Raw genomic sequence first — 20,146 nt, 5'->3', positions numbered from 1 at the left:
GAGGTCTAAACTAACACAAACAATCTATATAATTACATAAAAGAAACAGTATTAAGAAAGCTTGAACATATTACAAAATACAAACAGTGAAACAGAAAAGATATAAGACAAACATTTAGATACAAGTGCAAGGGATATATTCCACAATTACCATGGAACTGGACATAAAAGTTCCATTCCCTTCCTCTGGTGTTCTAAAGAAAGCCTATCTCTCTCTCGTGTCAATAGTTATTGGCCTCTCTTCCGTTAATTTCTATAGCGTATCTCTGATTGGTTGACCAGTCTATTCCCTTTCATAATTGCCTAACTTCAAATCCCCTGTATTTAGCATACACCAACCCCCTTTAAGTCAAATCTTGGCACACCCTTTATGGAATTTAAGAAATCCACTTCATGACCTTTTGCTGGGAAACTAAGTATTCATGAACGGCTATATAAAATAATTAAATAAAAGCGAGCGCTATCCGGAAATCTGAAAGCAGCTAGAACACCAAAAGGTAACCAAGAGAAAACCTTCAAATAAAATACATAAACATATATATATGAAGACCATATATAAGGTGCAGCGCTATAATAACATATAAAACACAAAAGTGCCAATATCAAATCACACTGCGGTGAAGTTAGATGAGATGAATAATAGTCTTAAAATAAATCAGAAGTGGGGATCCAAACGATCCTAATAGGTGCGTGGGATAAGATTCTGTGCAGCACACGGTGACTCTGAGGTAAGAATTACGCACTCACCAGAAGTGCGTCAAAAAAACGCATGTGGGTTTTATCCTGTAATATCAGAAAACGATCATCCGTTGCCAAGATAGAGATAGAATCCTACACCTTCCAGATCGTCCCTTGGGTATGTGCTTCAAATTTCATAAGCGCATCTCAGGCATATCACCATCCGGGGTCCCCTTTTAAGGCAGATTCTGCAAGTGGGGACTCTCATAGAAGAGAGCCCAATAAGGGACACCACATAGTGTAATACCGTATGAGCTAGGTTTATTGAAGATGCAGCATGAAAATGAATACAAAGCAGTAAAATAGAATAGAACACTGACCAGATACTGTAAAGGATGACCACCAGCGGTGGTCAGACGTCCAGATAATGCAGCCCCCCTGACGCGTTTCGTGCAGTGCACGTTATCAAAGGGTCCTGGGCTTGCATAGGGGGACGCCAAACCAGCAGTATATATGCCCAAAACTTTGTGGAAAAGGCGCCAGCGATTATCGCGGCGGCCATTTTCCCGACGATCGGCGCATGCGCGGAACGCCGGCGCCATTTTGCCGTGGATATCCGGTTTACAATGATATCCACCACAGGGCGACGCCATTTTGTTGGCAGTTTTCAGATGTATATCAATGCAAGTCAGTGTGAATCATACTCTGACCTACAGGAAATGTCTCTTATAGGGTGGCGCCATTTTATTGGTAGTGCAGGCATACATAAACAGTATACATCAGTAAGGTCAGGTAATTTAGAGATAAAACTCATATCTAAATACGATAAAGTTATCTTTTAAAAAATTCTTACAATGAGTATAGATGAACCCAAAAAATAAAGAACTGGGGCAATCTATAAAACAACGTAATAGGACTATCCTGAACAGTACATGGTCAGATACAGATAAAATACAGGTAATAACAGAGTTCAATTAATATCTCATAATGTTATCAATGTACAGGTAAAATATATGTATATACATATAACATAAATCATAAAATAAATAATCACTTGTTAAAAAGGATAAAAGTCGATCAATCCCAAAAATCGACATACTCAAAATAGTATAGCAAAGATGGATATAAAATCTTGCTAAAATGAATTAACTATGACACTAACAGCAAATATAAAGGGAGAAATAATAAAATAGATAATATATTACTCAATGAGTCGGTATAGCTGGGTACAAGCAACATTTAATAATAAATCAGCTATTCTCTATAAAACAGTTTAAGTCAAAGTCAACGTTAAGCCCATTAGGGTACAGAGAGCCGAGCTCATATATCCACTTAGATTCCAATTGCGACACTATTCTCTTGCTATTAGATCCTCTCCAATGGGCATTAGCAATACCAATACCCATAAAACTCAATAGAGATGGATCATTATTGTGTCGTTTTTTGAAGTGGTGTGATAGGCAATGATCTTTAAATCCCTTTTTTATATTAGATACATGTTCCCTGAGTCTATCCTTTAAACATCTAATGGTGCGTCCCACGTACTGTAATTTACATGGGCATTGAAGAAGGTAGACCACGTTTTTGCTGGTACATGTAATACAATCGTCTATACGATATGTCGTCCCTTTTACAGTGGAACTAAACAATTGGCTTCTTCTAGTGAACTTACTACATTTGCAGATGATACATTTTTTACAGGGAAAAAAACCTTTTAGGTCTGAAAACATTGTGATATTATTAGGAGGGTTTATTATATTAGGGGATATGATGTTCCTAAGTGAAGTGGCCTTTCTAAAGGTAATTTCTGGTTTCTCCGGTAGTAAGTGATTTAACACAGGGTCCAATTTTAAAATTTTCCAATTCTTTTTAATAATTCGAGTTATAGCTTTATGCTGTATCGAATATCCTGTGATAAATGGACAAACTCGACTCGTTCTCTGTGTAGTGTTATTGGCGAGCATGGTGTCTCTATTCGATCTACCTACATCATCAATAACTTGGTCCAATATTGTTTCTTCATACCCCTTTTCTAAAAATTTAGCTTTAATCATTGACGCTTGCTCTTGATAAACAGTCATAGTGGTGCAATTGCGTCTAATTCTAGAGAATTGGCCTTTAGGAATGTTCCGCAACCAGACAGGATGGTGACAGCTGTCCGTCGGAATGTAACTATTCCTATCTGTAGGTTTGAAATAGGTTTCTGTGACAATCCTACCCTCAAAGTTGATCAAAGTCAAATCCAAGAAATTAATGCTCACTTTACTATAATTAAAAGTTAATTCAATATTCTGCGTATTAAAATTAAGCGTGGTAAAAAAATTAAGAAGGGACTGTTCCTCTCCATTCCATATGAGGAGGACGTCATCTATATAGCGCCTATAAAAGGCTAGCTCAGGCCAATCTCTAGCATAGATGACGTCCTCCTCCCATCTGGCCATAAAAAGATTTGCCAGACTGGGGGCAAACTTTGCCCCCATTGCAACACCCTTTTTCTGAAGAAAAAACTGATGGTTAAACCAAAAATAGTTTTTGGTCATAGCAAAATTGAGAAGGGTTAAGATAAATTCCTTTTGTAAACCAGTCATATCAGGAAAATTACTTAAAAAGAATCCAACCGCCTCTAACCCATCGGAATGTTTAATACTGGTGTATAAAGAGGTGACATCTGCTGTTACAAGAAAAGTGGATGCACCCGTAGATATAGTATTAATATCATGGAGCACCTGTTTGGTGTCCTTCAAGTAGGCCGGGGTACTGGCAACTAGTGGCTGTAGAAAATGATCTATATACTCGCCAATTCTCGAGCAGAGAGATCCTATGCCACTAATAATGGGCCTACCTGGTGGATGGAGTGGATTCTTATGTAATTTCGGAAGAATATACATAATTGGAAGTTTAGGTGCCGTCGGGCACAAGAAAAGTTTTTCTTTCTTGGTAATGATGTGGTCATCATACCCTTTTTGGATAACAGCCTTAAGCGATTTTTTATATTGACCCAACGGGTTTTTTGATAATAATAAGTATGTTTCCTTGTCCTCTAAAATATTATACACTTCTTTGACATAGTCCGACTTATTTAATAGTACCACTCCTCCCCCTTTGTCTGCCGGACGTACAACCAAATCTTTCCTTTTTAATAGAGATGTAATGGCTTTTTTAGAAGGGTCATGTTTATTAACTGGTTTAGATCTAATAGCATCTAGATCCTTAAATACCATATCTCTAAAGGTATTAATATACGAGTTGGTCTGAGGCGGAGGGTTAAAGGTAGAGGCATTCCTCAGATTAGAATTAATCCCTGAAATGTTAGTCATAATAGGTATCGGTGGTTTAGCATGAAAATACTTCTTAAGTGATAGTTGTCTCACATATTTTCTAATATCTATATAAGTCTGAAACTTATTTAGAGGTGCTTTAGGAGCATATTTGAGACCCTTATTTAAAAGGTTTAATTCCTGTACGGTAAGGGTAGTCCCGCTTAAATTAAAAATACCACCTTCGCTTACAGTTTTCGTTTCTTTGGGTTTGTGGACCCTTTTACCTCCCCTTTTCCCTCTTCGGTGGCACTTCTCTTTTGTGCCTGATTCCCTCCTAAAAAACCACCCGGTATATAGTTTCTGTCAGGTGGGTTATTATAACCATTCTGCGTATTAGGTGTCCTATTATCATTTCGATAATAGGGCGGAGGAGGTCTATAATCAGGATTTCTCCAATAAGGATTTCCACCTTCGTTATGCCTAGGTGAGGCATATTGGGGTCTATAGTATTGCTGTTTCTGATATGGTTTACGACCCGAATGATTTCTGGGTTGGGTATTAGGATAAGGTGGACCAGGATACCAATTAAGATTCCGTACACCAACATCATCATGCCTGTAAAGTGGATCATACGAATTATAGGTGGGTACATTATATACATAATCTGTGTCAGACCTTTGTTGACTATAAGTCCTAGGTGCTTGTTTAGAATGTCCTTTTGACTTCCGAGATGATCTCTGTGGTTTAGGGGTCTGATAGGTATTGTTAGTTATAGTGGCTGCTGATGTTAGCGGAGTATCATCATGTGCTGTTTGCCATTTAAAAACAAGTTGGTCATTATAATCTTTTAGATCTCTGCAATATTTTTTACGTTTTTTAACCCTTTGTTCCTTTTCAAGGTTTTCCATGTAAGACTTTAATTTATTAGATTCGACCTTATAGTTCTCCCCATCCATATAAGGGGTGAGTTTATCTCGAATTTTATTAATCTCTGTATCCAGATATTGAAGTTTCTTTTTCTTTCTTAGAATCAAAAACCTCAAAAGATCCACCCCTGCTTTATTAAAATACTGGTACCATTCAACACTCCCGTTAATGTCTTCGTATTCAGGGGGAATCGGGAAAATGGCCGCCGCGATAATCGCTGGCGCCTTTTCCACAAAGTTTTGGGCATATATACTGCTGGTTTGGCGTCCCCCTATGCAAGCCCAGGACCCTTTGATAACGTGCACTGCACGAAACGCGTCAGGGGGGCTGCATTATCTGGACGTCTGACCACCGCTGGTGGTCATCCTTTACAGTATCTGGTCAGTGTTCTATTCTATTTTACTGCTTTGTATTCATTTTCATGCTGCATCTTCAATAAACCTAGCTCATACGGTATTACACTATGTGGTGTCCCTTATTGGGCTCTCTTCTATGAGAGTCCCCACTTGCAGAATCTGCCTTAAAAGGGGACCCCGGATGGTGATATGCCTGAGATGCGCTTATGAAATTTGAAGCACATACCCAAGGGACGATCTGGAAGGTGTAGGATTCTATCTCTATCTTGGCAACGGATGATCGTTTTCTGATATTACAGGATAAAACCCACATGCGTTTTTTTGACGCACTTCTGGTGAGTGCGTAATTCTTACCTCAGAGTCACCGTGTGCTGCACAGAATCTTATCCCACGCACCTATTAGGATCGTTTGGATCCCCACTTCTGATTTATTTTAAGACTATTATTCATCTCATCTAACTTCACCGCAGTGTGATTTGATATTGGCACTTTTGTGTTTTATATGTTATTATAGCGCTGCACCTTATATATGGTCTTCATATATATATGTTTATGTATTTTATTTGAAGGTTTTCTCTTGGTTACCTTTTGGTGTTCTAGCTGCTTTCAGATTTCCGGATAGCGCTCGCTTTTATTTAATTATTTTATATTTCTGTACCTATACCAGTTTTTGCTAGTAGCTGCTATCCAGTAGTCCATTTGATTATGGCTGATATTTTCGAAATTAGATCTTCACGAGTACGTATCTCTGAGGATGTATTTACTGTCGAACATGATACAGATGACTTTTCAAGTATCTTTGGTCATTTGCATAATTTAGCCTCAGCCGAGATTAGGACTTTATGGGACATATCCTTTTTAGATAAATATATTAAGGAAAATATGGTTCCGAGGTCCTTGCGGTGGGAGATTCCCCCTGAATACGAAGACATTAACGGGAGTGTTGAATGGTACCAGTATTTTAATAAAGCAGGGGTGGATCTTTTGAGGTTTTTGATTCTAAGAAAGAAAAAGAAACTTCAATATCTGGATACAGAGATTAATAAAATTCGAGATAAACTCACCCCTTATATGGATGGGGAGAACTATAAGGTCGAATCTAATAAATTAAAGTCTTACATGGAAAACCTTGAAAAGGAACAAAGGGTTAAAAAACGTAAAAAATATTGCAGAGATCTAAAAGATTATAATGACCAACTTGTTTTTAAATGGCAAACAGCACATGATGATACTCCGCTAACATCAGCAGCCACTATAACTAACAATACCTATCAGACCCCTAAACCACAGAGATCATCTCGGAAGTCAAAAGGACATTCTAAACAAGCACCTAGGACTTATAGTCAACAAAGGTCTGACACAGATTATGTATATAATGTACCCACCTATAATTCGTATGATCCACTTTACAGGCATGATGATGTTGGTGTACGGAATCTTAATTGGTATCCTGGTCCACCTTATCCTAATACCCAACCCAGAAATCATTCGGGTCGTAAACCATATCAGAAACAGCAATACTATAGACCCCAATATGCCTCACCTAGGCATAACGAAGGTGGAAATCCTTATTGGAGAAATCCTGATTATAGACCTCCTCCGCCCTATTATCGAAATGATAATAGGACACCTAATACGCAGAATGGTTATAATAACCCACCTGACAGAAACTATATACCGGGTGGTTTTTTAGGAGGGAATCAGGCACAAAAGAGAAGTGCCACCGAAGAGGGAAAAGGGGAGGTAAAAGGGTCCACAAACCCAAAGAAACGAAAACTGTAAGCGAAGGTGGTATTTTTAATTTAAGCGGGACTACCCTTACCGTACAGGAATTAAACCTTTTAAATAAGGGTCTCAAATATGCTCCTAAAGCACCTCTAAATAAGTTTCAGACTTATATAGATATTAGAAAATATGTGAGACAACTATCACTTAAGAAGTATTTTCATGCTAAACCACCGATACCTATTATGACTAACATTTCAGGGATTAATTCTAATCTGAGGAATGCCTCTACCTTTAACCCTCCGCCTCAGACCAACTCGTATATTAATACCTTTAGAGATATGGTATTTAAGGATCTAGATGCTATTAGATCTAAACCAGTTAATAAACATGACCCTTCTAAAAAAGCCATTACATCTCTATTAAAAAGGAAAGATTTGGTTGTACGTCCGGCAGACAAAGGGGGAGGAGTGGTACTATTAAATAAGTCGGACTATGTCAAAGAAGTGTATAATATTTTAGAGGACAAGGAAACATACTTATTATTATCAAAAAACCCGTTGGGTCAATATAAAAAATCGCTTAAGGCTGTTATCCAAAAAGGGTATGATGACCACATCATTACCAAGAAAGAAAAACTTTTCTTGTGCCCGACGGCACCTAAACTTCCAATTATGTATATTCTTCCGAAATTACATAAGAATCCACTCCATCCACCAGGTAGGCCCATTATTAGTGGCATAGGATCTCTCTGCTCGAGAATTGGCGAGTATATAGATCATTTTCTACAGCCACTAGTTGCCAGTACCCCGGCCTACTTGAAGGACACCAAACAGGTGCTCCATGATATTAATACTATATCTACGGGTGCATCCACTTTTCTTGTAACAGCAGATGTCACCTCTTTATACACCAGTATTAAACATTCCGATGGGTTAGAGGCGGTTGGATTCTTTTTAAGTAATTTTCCTGATATGACTGGTTTACAAAAGGAATTTATCTTAACCCTTCTCAATTTTGCTATGACCAAAAACTATTTTTGGTTTAACCATCAGTTTTTTCTTCAGAAAAAGGGTGTTGCAATGGGGGCAAAGTTTGCCCCCAGTCTGGCAAATCTTTTTATGGCCAGATGGGAGGAGGACGTCATCTATGCTAGAGATTGGCCTGAGCTAGCCTTTTATAGGCGCTATATAGATGACGTCCTCCTCATATGGAATGGAGAGGAACAGTCCCTTCTTAATTTTTTTACCACGCTTAATTTTAATACGCAGAATATTGAATTAACTTTTAATTATAGTAAAGTGAGCATTAATTTCTTGGATTTGACTTTGATCAACTTTGAGGGTAGGATTGTCACAGAAACCTATTTCAAACCTACAGATAGGAATAGTTACATTCCGACGGACAGCTGTCACCATCCTGTCTGGTTGCGGAACATTCCTAAAGGCCAATTCTCTAGAATTAGACGCAATTGCACCACTATGACTGTTTATCAAGAGCAAGCGTCAATGATTAAAGCTAAATTTTTAGAAAAGGGGTATGAAGAAACAATATTGGACCAAGTTATTGATGATGTAGGTAGATCGAATAGAGACACCATGCTCGCCAATAACACTACACAGAGAACGAGTCGAGTTTGTCCATTTATCACAGGATATTCGATACAGCATAAAGCTATAACTCGAATTATTAAAAAGAATTGGAAAATTTTAAAATTGGACCCTGTGTTAAATCACTTACTACCGGAGAAACCAGAAATTACCTTTAGAAAGGCCACTTCACTTAGGAACATCATATCCCCTAATATAATAAACCCTCCTAATAATATCACAATGTTTTCAGACCTAAAAGGTTTTTTTCCCTGTAAAAAATGTATCATCTGCAAATGTAGTAAGTTCACTAGAAGAAGCCAATTGTTTAGTTCCACTGTAAAAGGGACGACATATCGTATAGACGATTGTATTACATGTACCAGCAAAAACGTGGTCTACCTTCTTCAATGCCCATGTAAATTACAGTACGTGGGACGCACCATTAGATGTTTAAAGGATAGACTCAGGGAACATGTATCTAATATAAAAAAGGGATTTAAAGATCATTCCCTATCACACCACTTCAAAAAACGACACAATAATGATCCATCTCTATTGAGTTTTATGGGTATTGGTATTGCTAATGCCCATTGGAGAGGATCTAATAGCAAGAGAATAGTGTCGCAATTGGAATCTAAGTGGATATATGAGCTCGGCTCTCTGTACCCTAATGGGCTTAACGTTGACTTTGACTTAAACTGTTTTATAGAGAATAGCTGATTTATTATTAAATGTTGCTTGTACCCAGCTATACCGACTCATTGAGTAATATATTATCTATTTTATTATTTCTCCCTTTATATTTGCTGTTAGTGTCATAGTTAATTCATTTTAGCAAGATTTTATATCCATCTTTGCTATACTATTTTGAGTATGTCGATTTTTGGGATTGATCGACTTTTATCCTTTTTAACAAGTGATTATTTATTTTATGATTTATGTTATATGTATATACATATATTTTACCTGTACATTGATAACATTATGAGATATTAATTGAACTCTGTTATTACCTGTATTTTATCTGTATCTGACCATGTACTGTTCAGGATAGTCCTATTACGTTGTTTTATAGATTGCCCCAGTTCTTTATTTTTTGGGTTCATCTATACTCATTGTAAGAATTTTTTAAAAGATAACTTTATCGTATTTAGATATGAGTTTTATCTCTAAATTACCTGACCTTACTGATGTATACTGTTTATGTATGCCTGCACTACCAATAAAATGGCGCCACCCTATAAGAGACATTTCCTGTAGGTCAGAGTATGATTCACACTGACTTGCATTGATATACATCTGAAAACTGCCAACAAAATGGCGTCGCCCTGTGGTGGATATCATTGTAAACCGGATATCCACGGCAAAATGGCGCCGGCGTTCCGCGCATGCGCCGATCGTCGGGAAAATGGCCGCCGCGATAATCGCTGGCGCCTTTTCCACAAAGTTTTGGGCATATATACTGCTGGTTTGGCGTCCCCCTATGCAAGCCCAGGACCCTTTGATAACGTGCACTGCACGAAACGCGTCAGGGGGGCTGCATTATCTGGACGTCTGACCACCGCTGGTGGTCATCCTTTACAGTATCTGGTCAGTGTTCTATTCTATTTTACTGCTTTGTATTCATTTTCATGCTGCATCTTCAATAAACCTAGCTCATACGGTATTACACTATGTGGTGTCCCTTATTGGGCTCTCTTCTATGAGAGTCCCCACTTGCAGAATCTGCCTTAAAAGGGGACCCCGGATGGTGATATGCCTGAGATGCGCTTATGAAATTTGAAGCACATACCCAAGGGACGATCTGGAAGGTGTAGGATTCTATCTCTATCTTGGCAACGGATGATCGTTTTCTGATATTACAGGATAAAACCCACATGCGTTTTTTTGACGCACTTCTGGTGAGTGCGTAATTCTTACCTCAGAGTCACCGTGTGCTGCACAGAATCTTATCCCACGCACCTATTAGGATCGTTTGGATCCCCACTTCTGATTTATTTTAAGACTATTATTCATCTCATCTAACTTCACCGCAGTGTGATTTGATATTGGCACTTTTGTGTTTTATATGTTATTATAGCGCTGCACCTTATATATGGTCTTCATATATATATGTTTATGTATTCATGAACGGCTGGCCACCTTCATTGCATATCTAAATGAGATATCCTTTGAAGTGCATTTTTGGAAAGCCAACCGGTCTTTCCCATTGTTAGATAAACTAACTCTGGCACCAAACTGTCTGAAAGAGGATTCTCAGCAAAGACGTCTGTTATACAGTAAAGAAGGTGTAATTAATAGAATATTCCCTTTGGCAACTATGGTATCTATAGAAGAGGAATTTATGGGAAGGCATATTGCACATCCGCACTGATAAAGCTCTAACTGAAATATATTCATAATACAATATTATTTATAGTGTTTAATGAAGATTTCACATAAATTCATTATCTAACAAGATGTATAGAGATCATTGGGCCCAGGGCACAAGAAATAGGGACAGCTTTGCAGGCTGCGTGGAAGGTTTTCACAGTTGGTCCTATGAGTGGGTGATCAAGAAGAGCTTGAGGAATATATTTTGGTGAGAGCCAGGAAACAGACTCTAGGGGCAAATGGGGGAATGGACATTCCAGCCTATGATCTTGGAAAGGTGGAATGGCCAGTGATATTTTTGAAAATCTGGGAGTCCCAATCCTTCCTTCGGACTTAGAGAGTTTCAGTCGAGTGAAGGAAATTCATGGGTGTTTGTGGCCCCAAAGAAATTGAGTGCAACACTGCCTGCAGGAGGTGAAAAAGGCAGGGGGGGAAATTAATAGGTAGGGCTTGCAAAAGGTAGAGGAGGCGGCGGAGGATATTCATCTTTAGTATAGCTGCTCTCCCAAACCAAGAGAAGGATGGTGTTTTCCACTGTTGTTAATCAGAGTTGATACGATGTAAAGCCAGGAGAAAGTTCTCAGAGTTCGGAGAGGCTTTGTGGAAGCTAATTGCCCAGGTAGCGTTTGATTTCCAGGTAAAAGAAAAGTAGAATTGGCAAAATGTCACCAGTTCTACAGGGAGGGTAATATTTAGGGCATATGATTTGATGAAGTTAATTGTCAGAGCCTGGAATCGAACCTGGGCCTTCTGCAGTGAGAGACAGTGTTTCTTCTCACTGAGCCACCTTGAATGCTGGACAGCTCCCTTGACAATTCTTTGGATGATCCTGCCTTTTCCCTGTTTTGTCTTGAACCTTGAACTCCTTGCTCCTCCCATGAACTTCCTATAAAAGCCATGTCTCTGCACTTCCTGGTTGCCAGATTATTGTGCCTTACCAGCCAATATCCCGCTTACTATTCCTGCTGCTGTCTTCATATACGTTACCGACCTTTGGCTTGCTACTGACTACGATTCTGCCTCATCCTATCTACTACCATTGGTGACTGATCCCTGGCTTGTGACTGACTCCGCTTCTGTTTGATCTCTGAACTGTTTGATCCGATTTTGGTTTCCAGCCTACTCATTCCCTGGTGGGGTGATCCTGAGATCTGCGACCTGGCATTCACACGCAGCCAAATCCATCTCCACCATTAGGAGCTCTGGGGAAGACCGGTGGATGCTTAGACCCCGTACCTCAGGTGAGCCTGCGTCATTCCCAGGGTGGGCCACTGGTGTACCAATCCTGCTGGTTTCAGGTAAGCCTTACAACTGCTGTAGCAACTGGTCTCTGAACCTGACCTTATATCGTGACAGAATAATCTGGCCCAAACATGGAGGCTGCTATAGCAAGTGTTGTGAATCCTCTTAGGCAGCAAATTGCTGAGCTGCAGGAATTTGGGGTTACCTATCAGGAAAAAGTTGCCAAACTGTGAAGCATTGTGGATAGGCAACAGGGAGAGATTCAGGCTCTGCAGAGGCAACTGCTGAACCGTGATGATCCTAGCTCACATATGCCCCAGCCCCAACCATCTAAGTTTAATGGAGACCGCCGCCAATATAGGGGTTTCCTTAATCAATGTCGCATATATTTTCAAATGTACCCTGCTGCGTTTCCTTCAGAGAAAAAGAAGGTAATGTTTATTATTGGGCTTCTTACTGGGGAAGCTTTAGCTTGGGCCTCCCCTTATATAGAGAAAAACCATGGCATTCTAAATAATTTTGATACCTTTTTGACCGCGATGAATCAGGTTTTTGATGATCCCAACCGTTGTGCTTCTGCCGAAGCAAAATTACATAGTCTAAGGCAGGGTAGACGCTCGGTTGCTGAATACACAGCCGAGTTCAGAAGTTGGGTTGCAGATACCACTTGGAACCCTGCAGCACAAAAGAGCCAGTTCCGCCAAGGGCTTTCTGAACAGGTAAAGGATGAGCTTGCCAGAGGTGATACTCCTAATGATCTTGAGGAATTCATCCAATTGTGTATCCGAATCGATCAAAGACTTACAGAAAGGAGAAGCTGGGAATACTTGGAAGTAATAGGGGCATGCATCTCTCTGCTAGTCCATTTGTTCAGCAGGATTCAAGAGTCTCTCTGGGTTCTAACACTCCTGAGCCTATGCAGGTTGATGCAATCAAGAGATCCATCTCCATTCAGGAGAAAGAGAGAAGACATTCAGAGAATTTTTGTCTTTATTGTGGGGATTCTGGTCATTATGCAATTAATTGTCCTAACAAGGTTAAAAGAACTATTGCTGTGACTGACGTGATTGAGCCTAAACACATAAACTCTATAAGCCAGTCTGTCTCCCCACTGATTTCTGAAGAGAATAAAGTGAACTCCCTACTTTCTCACTTTGTTATCCCTATTAAACTTGTATTTGAGGGCCATGAAATCTCCTGCTCAGCTATGCTGGACTCCGGGGCGGGGGGGAACTTTATGGATATAGAGTTTGTCAACAGCAATAATATTGAAGCAAGAGACACATTTACCCCTATTGATATGGAGACAGTTGATGGGTCACCCTTATTTTCAGGACCTGTTACCCATAAAACGGTCCCCCTGAAACTGTTGTTTGAGGCTGACCATTGTGAGACCATCAGCTTTCAGCTGATTACATCACCCAAGTTTCCCATCATCCTGGGCATTCCTTGGTTCTCCACTCACAATCCTTCCATCAACTGGGGAGCACGGACTATAGATTTTACGTCCTCCCACTGTGAAAATCATTGCAAAAAACCTGGCCGACCAAGTCCATCACCGACCAAGGAAGCGCAAGGTGATATAGTGGCTACCCAGTCATATGACAACTTGCCCACACATTACCATGAGTTCCGGGACGTCTGTGACAAGAAGAATGCAGATCTATTACCCCCTCATCGCCCTTATGATTGCCCCATTGAGCTGCTCTCAGGGGCAGAAATACCTTTTGGCCGCCTCTTCAATCTGTCGGAACCTGAATTAAAAGTACTCAGGGTGTGGATCGATAAGAATTTGGAGAAGGGCTTTATTAGACACTCAACTTCTCCAGCGGGGGCAGCCCTGTTCTTCGTTGAAAAGAAAGACTCCACCTTGCGTCCATGCATTGACTACAGAGACATGAATAAAATTACTATTAAAACCCGCTATCCATTACCTTTGATCTCTGAAATGTTAGAAAGACTTCGCTCTGCCAAGATCTTTACTAAGCTTGATCTACGAGGGGCATATAACCTTGTCCGCATTCGTCAAGGAGACGAATAGAAGACTGCCTTCAGAACTAGGTATGGGCATTTCGAGTCCTTGGTGATGCCGTTTGGACTTTGCAATGCCCCTGCAACATTTCAACATTTTGTCAACTATGTTTTTCGTGATCTGCTGGACCAATTTGTGATTGCCTATCTAGATGATATCCTTATCTTTTCCAATAATTGGGAGGAGCACTGCAAACATGTTTGCACAGTCTTTGAAAGATTAAGGAAGAATAGACTCTACATTAAATTGGAAAAATGTGAGTTTGAACAAATCCAGATCCAGTTTTTAGGCTATATCATTTCTCCAGAGGGCGTGAGCACGGATCCTGAGAAAATCAAAGCAGTGGTAGATTGGTCAGCACCTGGAAACGTTAAGGAAATTCAACGTTTCGTTGGGTTTGCCAACTTTTACAGAAAATTTATAAGAAACTTTTCTAAAGTGATAGCTCCAATCACACAGCTTACAAAGAAAGGAGTACCCTTTGTGTGGACCTCTGAGGCACAAGCTGCGTTTGAAAAACTAAAAACTCTTTTCACTTCTGCACCAATTTTGGTACATCCGGATCCTGAACTACCCTTTACAGTGGAAGTGGATGCCTCCAATTCTGCCGTGGGAGCGATCCTGTCTCAGCGAAGTGGTGAAAAGATGCAGCTTCATCCTTGTGCCTTCTTCTCCCGTTTGATGTCCTCAGCCGAGAGAAATTACGACATTGGGAATAAAGAGCTACTGGCAATTAAGGAAGCCTTTTCTGAATGGAGGCATCTGCTAGAAGGAGCTAATCATCCTGTAACTGTTCTCACAGACCACAAAAATCTAGAATTTATTCGTTCGGCCAAGAGATTGTCTTCTAGACAAGCTCGCTGGTCTCTATTCTTTTCCAGATTTAATTTTGTTATATCATATCGACCGGGATCGAGGAATGGTAAGGCCGATGCCTTATCAAGGATGCTGTCCGAGCCTCTCCTGGAGGGCAACTTCGAATATTCCATCCTAACACAAAAGAACTTCCTAGGGGCCACAAGTGCAAAGACATTCTTGAGTCTTCTCAAAGAGGGGTATGAGAATGACCCACTTCTCAATGATCCTCCTAGGGACATGGACCTGGTGTACAAAAATGGCTTTTGGGTTCAAGGACATCCTCTTTATGTACCTGAATCTGTTCGGGTGGAAGCTCTCAAGTTGGTTCATGATTCCAAACTTGCTGGGCATTTTGGAGTTACTAAGACCGAAGAACTGTTGTCACGTTCCTTTTGGTGGCCGGGGTACAAGAAGGATGTCAAACGCTATGTGGCCTCATGCTTGACCTGTGCACGCAATAAAACTCCCCGAACCTCTCCTTTGGGGTTGCTTCAGCCACTCCCTGTTCCATCGAGACCATGGGGGTCTATTTCTATGGATTTTGTGGTAGATTTACCTCCCTCAAAAGAAATTACCACCATTTTGGTGGTGGTTGACCGCCTCACAAAGATGGCCCATTTTGTTCCAGTAAAGGGGGTGCCCACTGCTGAACAGACTGCAGAACTAATGGTTCGAGAAGTATTTAAACTGCATGGAATCCCTGATGATGTGGTGTCTGACAGAGGTGTGCAGTTTACTTCGAAATTTTGGAAAAGCTTTTGCTCAGCCTTGGGTGTTGCAATCAATTTGTCCTCTGCTTTTCATCCACAGTCTAATGGTCAGACTGAGAGAACTAATCAAACAATGGAGCAGTATCTTCGATGCTTTGTCACTTATCTTCAGGATGACTGGGTGGACTGTCTTCCCACTGCAGAGTTTGCATACAACAATTCTAAACATAGTTCCACCTCTCAAAGTCCCTTTTACTTAAACAACGGTTATCATCCAGTTTTTATTCCTGATCTCCCTATCACAACTCCAATTCCTGCTGTTACCAACAGACTGACTACATTGCAGGAGATTCAGGAGAAATTGATTGAGACTTTGAGGGAAGCTCAGGAATATTACAAAAAGGCTGCTGACAGACACCGGAGAGCACTTCCTACGTTTCATGTGGGTGACAAAGTTTGGTTATCAACGAAGAATCTGAAGGTGCATGTGCCATCTGCTAAGTTGGGTCAAAAGTTTGTTGGTCCTTTTCAGATTTCTGCTCAGATCAACCCAGTTACCTTTCGCTTAAAACTTCCTAACAGTATGAAGATTCACCCAGTTTTTCATGTATCGCTTTTCAAATCATTTCATGAAAATCCTTTCTCTGGAAGAATTCTTCCACCTCCTCCACCTGTTGAGGTACAGGGCGAAGAAGAATATGTGGTGGAGAAGATTCTTGATTCTAGGATGTTTAGAGGAAAGTTGCAATATCTGGTCCAATGGGAAGGATATGGGCTAGAGGAAAATTCTTGGGAGCCTGAGGAAAATGTTCATGCTCCTAGACTAACAAGAGAATTCCACCAGAGGTTTCCCCACAAGCCTGGTCCTAAGACGTCCAGGGGACGTTCTGTGAGGAGGGGAGTACTGTCAGAGCCTGGAATCGAACCTGGGCCTTCTGCAGTGAGAGACAGTGTTTCTTCTCACTGAGCCACCTGGAATGCTGGACAGCTCCCTTGACAATTCTTTGGATGATCCTGCCTTTGCCCTGTTTTGTCTTGAACCTTGAACTCCTTGCTCCTCCCATGAACTTCCTATAAAAGCCATGTCTCTGCACTTCCTGGTTGCCAGATTATTGTGCCTTACCAGCCAATATCCCGCTTACTATTCCTGCTGCTGTCTTCATCTACGTTACCGACCTTTGGCTTGCTACTGATTACGATTCTGCCTCATCCTATCTACTACCATTGGTGACCGATCCCTGGCTTGTGACTGACTCCGCTTCTGTTTGATCCCTGAACTGTTTGATCCGCTTTTGGTTTCCAGCCTACTCATTCCCTGGTGGGGTGATCCTGAGATCTGCGAACTGGCATTCACACGCAGCCAAATCCATCTCCACCATTAGGAGCTCTGGGGAAGACCGGTGGATGCTTAGACCCCGCACCTCAGGTGAGCCTGCGTCATTCCCAGGGTGGGCCGCTGGTGTACCAATCCTGCTGGTTTCAGGTAAGCCTTACAACTGCTGTAGCAACTGGTCTCTGAACCTGACCTTATATCGTGACATTAATCTTCAGATTTGAGATGGTTTGAGAGTATGCAAAGTCCTTGAGTAAGTTAGGTATAGTGACACAGGGTTCAGACAAAAAAAGTAAAATATCATCATCATATCAAGCGTCATCATATCCAGTCATGCCCTGAGACAGAGAGGCCTTTTATGTCTGTGTTAGATCGCAGTCTGCGAAGAAGTGGCTAGAGCATGATAATGAACAATAGCAGTGAGAGGGGGTTATCCTTGACGCGTTCCATTCCGGAGGGAGAAGGCATTCGACACACGTACTTGGGCACTGGGGTGTGAGTAAAGGGCCATGATGAAATTAAGCATGTGTTCTCTAAGGCCAAGGGCTCATAGGGCCGCTGCCATGTAGTCCAAAGCCATCCTGTCGAATGCCTTCTCTGCATCCAAGGAGAGGAAGAAGCCGTTGTTCTTAGAAGTGCGTAGTCAGTAGAGGAGATTCAGGGCTTTAATTGTATTGTCCCTGGCTTCCCTACCAGGGATAAAGCCCAACTGATCATTAGTGATTGTAGAGGGGAGGAGAGGGAGGAGATGATTAGCTAGAATCTTAGCATATAATTTGATATCAACGTTTAGCAATGATATGAGCCTGTAATTGGCCACATAAGTAGCATCTTTGTCTCCCTTGGGAATGACTCTGATGTATGCTACCAATAGATGATGTTGAGAGTGAGGGTGAGTAGAGAAAGTACTGAAGGCAGATAAAAATGGGGGTGTTAGGATATCTAAAAACATTTTGTTGTAAGCTCCTGAGAATCCATCAGGACCAAGGCTCTTACCAGGCTTCAATTGTTTGACTGCCTGTTCCAATTCCTTGGTGGTGATTGTCCATTCCAGGTCCTGGGCCATGTCTGCTGAAACAGGTTTCAGGCTATACTGGCGTAAGAAATCAGCGATCATTCGAGATCTGGAATCTCCACCATCGTGGGGTATAGACTCAGGGGGAAGATTGTATAAGTTTTTGTAATGGTACTTGAACTGAGAAACGATGTCAGCGTTAAAAGTCACTATGCTGCCGTTGCTGCCCCATATTCAATGGACCGTCATCCTGGCTTTCTTTGCACATAGATCTGTTGCCAAAAGTTTGCCACTCTTGTTAGCCTGCTCATAAAGGGGCTTTTGTGTCAGAAAATATTCATGCTTTGTTGTTTTATCCAGTTCTTCCAAAAGAAAATATGCTGAAGTTTTAGAGTCTTGGCTGATAACCAGTCCATCAGGGATGTGTATTCTCCCGACTTCCAACTATTTATGACCCAATGTCTGGTAACTTTCTAGTCACTGAAGCAGCTATGTCAGACACTTTTATGGGCTCGGTGATGTTTATTGGGGGTTAGATGCTGCTAGTCCTATTACTAGGTTGATAAGGGGTGTCTACATCTTTCATGTGCCTAATGTGCACAACCATTACAGTCTGTTTTAGTAGAAATGGAGAAAACTGTACTCCATTTTCATTTATCTAAAACTATTTTACTGAAGAATATAACGTACAGAAGACTATTGACAGTGCAGCAATGGTAAATTGTTATTTATTTTATTAGTGGCAGAAAAGAATGTTTGTGCTTTCATTTTTTTTAAACACTGCAAGGCAAAACATTTTGTTGGTTACTTTGCTGTGGCTTGAATTAATTTTGAAAATATTTTCAGAAGCTGAACATGGCAGTGAGGAAGAGCTCACTGTGAGAGATCTCCGTCAAGGCAGCCGCCAATCCCTCGGGAGACCTGCCAAAGCCCCTGGGAGATGCTAACCAACAAGACCTACCTGTGAGAGGGGAGGTCTGGAGAGAGGCTGCGGAGGTCGGGGGACGAGCAGCGGAAGGGCGGACGGAGCTCCGGGTGGATGCCGCAGAGAGATGGCAGTAAATTCTGTCCGGCGCGGCGGGCGGCCTGGAGCCAGAAGGACGTGAAGGGAACCACATGACCAGCTGCAAAGGAACTCTGGGAGGGGAAGAAGCCAGCGTTCCTAGGTGGAGGAGAATGCCAGTTCAGACCAGGGATGAAGCAGACCCAGAGGGGGGAATCTCCCCCTATAAAAGAACAGTTATCTCCCCCTGTAAAGGAACAATATAGAAGCACAGACCCCAGAAGGAAAAGAGGAGGTTGGCTTGCATAAAGAAAGAAGACAACAGGAGGGTGAGTGAGAGCGGCCAAGCTAACTGGATTTCTTTCACTAAATTGAAAGAACTGATTGGTAATGGGAAAGTATAGAGGGAGATCACCTAGGGGGATCTAAAAGGAGAAGAGGATAGAAGCAACAAAGCACAAGCCCTTGGGGATATTGATTCTGGCAGAGAGGGGGATTTAAAGCGACAAACAGGAAAATAAAGGAAGAGGAAGTTTTTTTCTCACCCACCCCCACCCTCCCCAGAACTTGGATAAGGGAACTATATTGTTGAGCGACATGAAAAATAAAATGGCCAAAGGAGGTGGGTCCAAGGGTTCCCTAACAGGTACAATTAAAAAATATATACCCCCACAAGGGAATTTGACCCCAGAAAGACAACAAGGAATAAGTGAAAGAAGTGTATTGGAAATCAGTGTGGAAGATAGTCCTAGACTATCCCTGGGAATCAACAGATAAAGGAAAGAACGGAAACGGGAGAACAAGAAAATGACCTACAGATGCCAAATAAAAAAGAAATAGCAGACACGTTTAAAGGTCTTGAACAATAAATAAAACAGGAGATAGCGATAATACAGAAAGATCTGGGGCAAATGCAATCAAGGATGGAAGAGATGGAGGGGAAAGTGAATAAAAATGCCCCAAACATCTTGAAGTTAGAAAAAAGGATGATAGAAATGAGAAGAGAATAAAGAAAGCTGCTATGTAGAATGGAGGATCAAGA

General features: G+C 41.2%; 1 pseudogene; it reads left to right on the top strand.

The window, feature by feature from the left end:
• LOC149457497 (potassium channel subfamily T member 2-like) overlaps positions 1 to 20,146 on the top strand; it is a 1,031,266-nt pseudogene that overhangs the window by 5,103 nt on the left and 1,006,017 nt on the right.

The sequence above is a fragment of the Staurois parvus genome, unplaced genomic scaffold (genome assembly GCF_062004578.1).
Source record: "Staurois parvus isolate SC_StPar_1 unplaced genomic scaffold, SC_StPar_1.0 ptg000318l, whole genome shotgun sequence".
NCBI lineage: Eukaryota > Metazoa > Chordata > Amphibia > Anura > Ranidae > Staurois > Staurois parvus.
Note: the sequence above shows the minus strand (reverse complement) of the source record. Positions and strands in the feature narration are given on the sequence as shown.